This window comes from Sinocyclocheilus anshuiensis, unplaced genomic scaffold (genome assembly GCF_001515605.1).
Source record: "Sinocyclocheilus anshuiensis isolate Anshui unplaced genomic scaffold, SAMN03320099.WGS_v1.1 scaffold3094, whole genome shotgun sequence".
NCBI classification, from domain to species: Eukaryota; Metazoa; Chordata; class Actinopteri; order Cypriniformes; family Cyprinidae; genus Sinocyclocheilus; species Sinocyclocheilus anshuiensis.
The window spans coordinates 48288-53592 of record NW_015538109.1 but is presented as its reverse complement, the minus strand read 5'-3'; the positions used below and the strand labels follow the sequence as shown (position 1 = coordinate 53592).

The following is a 5305-nucleotide window of genomic DNA, read 5'->3' as shown; positions in this document are numbered from 1 at the left end:
CAAGTTTCACGATGAATGCGGCTAAAGTAAACAGTCTCTCTGAGAGCAGCTCGGAAGAGAGGGGCGGGGCCAGCAGAGCTCATTAACATTTAAAACAACATGGACTATAATGGCTTGATAAAAACAGAGCTGATTTTGACAGTTTAAAAAAGTGTTTTTTACACTAACATTGAGAATTTTTAACCAAAGTATGTTATAGACTTTTAATTAAGACCCTAAAGAATCATATCAACTTGTGCAAAATGAGCATCCGATGACCCCTTTAATATCATAATTATTAGTATTATTTGTATATATTATTTATTAATATTGTTTTTTACCCCTCTATCGGCCTGATCTTATAATATCTTGAAGTGTCTATTAGGGTTTTACATAAAATCAACAACAACAACATCATCATCATCATCAACAACAACAAACTGTCAATTAGGTACTTTTATTTTTTTAATGACGTGAAATTGTAGCAAAAATTACAGTGATCTAACAACAGTTATTAGCAGAATACATTCATGAATGACAATGGAAATTGAACATAAATAAATGCTTAAAGAAGTAAAACAAAATAGAACATAAAATAGTGAAATGAAGACCAAGCTCCAGTGAAATATCTTCACAATCCTCTATGATGCCTTTAAGTTAATCATTATGTGTATTTTGGTGTGATTGAGTGGCAGTTTCTCTCTGCAGATGATGAGGTTGTAGGATGTGAGACATCTGAAATACACAGTTGAGTTTAAATTTACAGTGTGTCCATGTGTTTGTGTGAAAACAATTACGTTTATGAAGGCCAAAAGCAAACATGGACAGTATGTGAGCCCTTCGCAATCTTAAAAGAAAAAAATGATATAAAGTCATGGGATAGTTTTAATATTTTTTGTTACTGGGTATGCTTATACATAAACCCAAGTAATAATAAAAAAAATCGAACAAAATTAGTTATAAATTCATTTTCTCTTGGGAGTCTCTTTTGCTTACTTTGTGGAGGAGAGAAGTTTCCACAGCTTAGCAGAGCTGCACACACTTGTATGTGAACAAAAACTAAAAAAGAGATAAGAACATGTTTGTTTGGAAATCAGTTACAATTTTAAAGTTAAATTTGTATTTAAATTAAAGAATGAAATCATTTACCCGTTGAGAGTGTGTTGACAGTCTGTGTAGTTGGATCACTGAACTCCAGAAAATCAGTAATGAGGTGCTTTGACAGTTACAGATTTGAAGACAAAAGGGCGGGAACAAAGAACCATATCAGCATAAAAGGGTTCTTCAGAATGCTATGGTTCTAAATAATAACATTACTGCATGTAAAGAACCTTTAAAGAACCATCTTTTTTTATAAATAGCGCATATTCTCCCTGAACAGAGAGGAAGGGTAAAGTGAGTGTGTTAATTTACATTGTTGTACATAATGTTCTCAAGTTCTAATCAGCATTTCTGACTGATTTTGAATATCATAAAAAATGTAATGTTAAACTGAACTACAAAATCTTACAACTGTCATTAGTTTAACACTGCAGAGAGATTTTGTTTCATAACATAACTTAGAAAATGATGCACTAAGGGCTCTGGGTAGAAAGAATGAATACCACAACACCCACAAACACAAAGTTGAGCAGGTTTCCACTGACAAATTGTAGTATGAAGAGAAAAAATGTGGTGTGATTATTTCTCTGGCAAATGAGTGGCTGAAGTCAATGCTGAATGACAGGGTCATTACAGTTCACTCAATTCTGCATCATTTCCTGCTGGTGATATGTGAGGTGATCTTTCTGGCACGATTGGCTGCACCAGTAGTTGGACAGTGTTTAATTCTTATGTTAATATGGTAGCAGTTGTAACCTCTGAGATGGGCTGAAACCTCATGTGCATGGGACAATTCCAAGCACTCAACTACTGTGTAGTAGGCTAATGTTTGTCAATTACTGTTGTGACAAAATATGACGTGTTTGAAGAGAATATCTTTTTCAGTACTTAAGGCCTGTGATATTCCTTGTATAAATGATATAAGCATGTATGTGGGGTCACGGGAATAGTACCGTCACTAAAATTGCAATCAACAAAATAAACTTACAATATGTTGATCTTTTCTTGCTGCTGGTAATATGTAAACCATGATGTAAACAGAACTGTTTCCTGGAATTCTGATCGTCTGATCAAGTTTTCCAGCAAAAACATCTGTGCAGATTCCTAAAGGTTTTGAAACAACTAGCCAATGAAACAGGAACTGGTGGTTTTAGCCAGTTCTGGTCATTTAAATGTACAGTATACATCAGGCCATGAATTGTCTGTGGGTGTGCTGAATACACCACCCTGCTTAATTTATTAACATTAGTTAATGTGTTAGGTATCATGAAGTAACTAATAAACAATACATTTACTCTCGTCATCTCAGCTGCTGACTTTCTAAACTTGTCTGAGGTGTAGAAAAATAAATCAGGTACACACTCAAATGTTCTGATATAATTTTATTAACAGAAACAAAACATTTTTGCACCTAGACAGAAAGGGTTTAAGTGCTTAAAAGGAAGAAGTCATTACAAAGAGTAGAGTGAAGCTGTGCAATACAATAGCTAAGCAAATATTCCTAACAGGGCCGTCCTTAGCTGACGCGGGGCCCGGTGTGAGGTAGGGAGCAGGGCCCCCCTCGGTCTGTTCGCGATCATGTTCGCACCAGTTGCACCCCCCTAAGGATGGCCCTGATTACTAAACATCATTTATGACATATATAATGCTTTAAACAGACATTTGATACAAATCTGAACAAATCTAGCAGTGCCAGTATCCTTTCCCACAAAGGTACAGGTAATATGTATTAGATATGACAGGTAATGTATTAGATTTGTGAACTCACTGGCATAGCATTTCATTTCATTTTGCTTCCACAGCAGCAATTTAAACAAATACTTGCCCTGGTCATACAGTTACTTATGCTCGCACACATTTTATGCTCACCATAGTGCCATGCAATCCACCAAGTTCTTTCCCCACAGACTGACTAAACCAGTGATAGATGTATTAATAATACAAATAATACAGTTAAATGTATTAAGTTATACAATATATATATATATATATGTTAAATATACTAAATTACAATATAATTCAGTGTATAATTCATATACATGTATAGAGTTAAACATACTGTATGTGTCCATTTGCATAACAAACACAAAATGTATTTTTATGATAAAATATTTTCAATATAATTTTAAGTGTTTTCAATACTTTGTTTTCATTTGTGCTAATCATATGACATGTAGTAATTATAAAAATATTTTGTATTAAATATATAATTCTATGATATAATAACTAATATCATTATTTCATCATGTAGCTTCATTTAGGTTAGAGTCATAGTTCATAGAGTCATAATTGAAAGAAACAAACAAACAAACAAACAAAATCCTACAAGCTATAAAGCCATGAGATGCTAAATGTAGTCAATAAAAGCAGAATAATAGAGCTAATGCTATAAAACAGGCCCGTAACCACCATAGACATTGAGGGGACAAGTCCCTCTTCAGAAATGGCCAAAATTCACTGTTCAGAATTGAAAATATATAGGCAATAATTTCTGTGATTTATGTACACGCTTATGTAGATGCACATTTATTCCCTTAAATCCCTTTAATTATTAAATTTCTTAAAAACTAAAAATTAGTTTGCCCCCCCTTTAATGTTCAAGACATGGTTATGGCCTTCCAATATAAAAGATAAAGAGTACAGTTCCTAATAAATTACTGAAGATGAAATGCCCAGGTGGAATGATGCATCTCCTGTGGTAAAATAAAAAGGAAAGGGAAAGCCGTTTAGCTGTGGTCACCGCTGTCTGTACTATAATTGACTGCCTAATAAGTGTAGTATGTTTCAAAAGATAAGACTAAAGATAATGATTTGAACTATTACACATCATAACAGCAGTATTTTACAAAATACCAATGATACATACCAGGATCAAACAGTCTCTTCAGCACGACCTGGAGCATATCCTGACCAATAAGCACACAATCATCCATGGTTGTAGAAATATTAAAAAACAAATATCATACAGAGCCATGTGTTTAGCTTGTTCATGCCAGTACTTCATAAAAACAGTGTATATGACTAAACCTTCACATTTTTAGAGGACCTCACCTTTTTTTTTCTTGTAAAGCACAATGGTAACACAGACCAACAGAATCACAGATGCACTCACTCCAATCCCAGCACCATGGATCCGGCCAGGAAAACCAACTGGAAAAAACAAACAAACAAACATAAAAACACAACAGAAGTGTGAGAAAATAAAAGCACTTTGAGATAAATTGCATCATTTAACAAGACAAATACTCGTCATTCCAAACCTGTATGACTTTCTTCAGTGGAACATAGAAGATATTCTGAAAAACATCAGGGTTCAAACAACATTAAATCCTACTGACTTATTTGGATTAAAAAAAAGCTATTCATTATTTACTTTGCATGTAATAAAATAACCACTGAAAACCCTGTAGAGAACCTGTAGTATAGCAGCCATGATCCAGAAGCAAAACGTATTCATTTTCCATATAGAAAATTTGAGATATATATATTTAATGTAACATATCTAATTAAGTAATGATATACGCTTCTGTATAAACTAAAAGTGAAATTAGAGGTGAATTCATGGTAAACAACTACACTACACACAAGCTCTTACCACAGAAAAGAGTATATGTCAAAAGTGTTCAGAAGTGACTGTCCACTATGAATCACTGTACGCTACATAATCATGACAGTCTGTCTACACTTTTAAAAAGTACGTTTGTCAGTGTTACGTTCTGTTTTGTCCTAGTTTTCATTGTGTTCGGTTGCTCTTTGCCTGTTGACCTACTTTTCCCAATTTATTTGATTGATTGACCCCATTCACCTGTGTCTTGTTAATTAAACCATTATATCCTTTGTTGGCTCTGCGTATTTAAGCCCTGTGTTTTGTTCTGTTCTGGGTCTTGTGTTAATGTTGCTACCTGTGGCCTGTAGCACGAAGCGAGATGAACATCAGAGTTTTGGAGTAAGTTTAGAGTTGACAAAACCAAACAAATCCAACCTGGTTTAGCTCAGGATCAGCGGGCTCACAAAACTTGATATAAATGTTCTCAGTCAACTCAGAGTTTGTGATTAACTCCGGAGTGCGTGCACCTGAAAGTGTGACACTTGCAGCAAACAGCCAATCACACGGAACATGTGGAGAGTGTCAGCAAAGCATCAGTTTGATTCACTTCTCGCGAGAGTTGGTGCAATTCACTTTTTTTTTTAAGAGAAGTCGTAATTAAAATTTGAATGAATTTAA

At 34.3% G+C, this 5305-nt stretch overlaps 2 long non-coding RNA genes across 3 annotated transcripts in view; one reads left to right on the top strand and one right to left on the bottom strand.

The window, feature by feature from the left end:
* Positions 1-4203, top strand: part of LOC107683666 (uncharacterized) — a 24058-nt gene extending 19855 nt beyond the window's left edge. For both annotated transcript variants that reach the window (XR_001633749.1, XR_001633748.1), the window contains exon 3: positions 4151-4203. This is a non-coding gene — a long non-coding RNA (uncharacterized LOC107683666). The remainder of the gene's footprint in view (positions 1-4150) is intronic.
* Positions 682-1153, bottom strand: LOC107683667 (uncharacterized). The gene is made up of 3 exons (XR_001633750.1): positions 1129-1153; positions 976-1038; positions 682-714 (listed from the first exon to the last, which is right to left on the bottom strand). It is a non-coding gene; the product is annotated as an uncharacterized LOC107683667 (long non-coding RNA).
* Positions 4204-5305: the final 1102 nt, after the last annotated feature.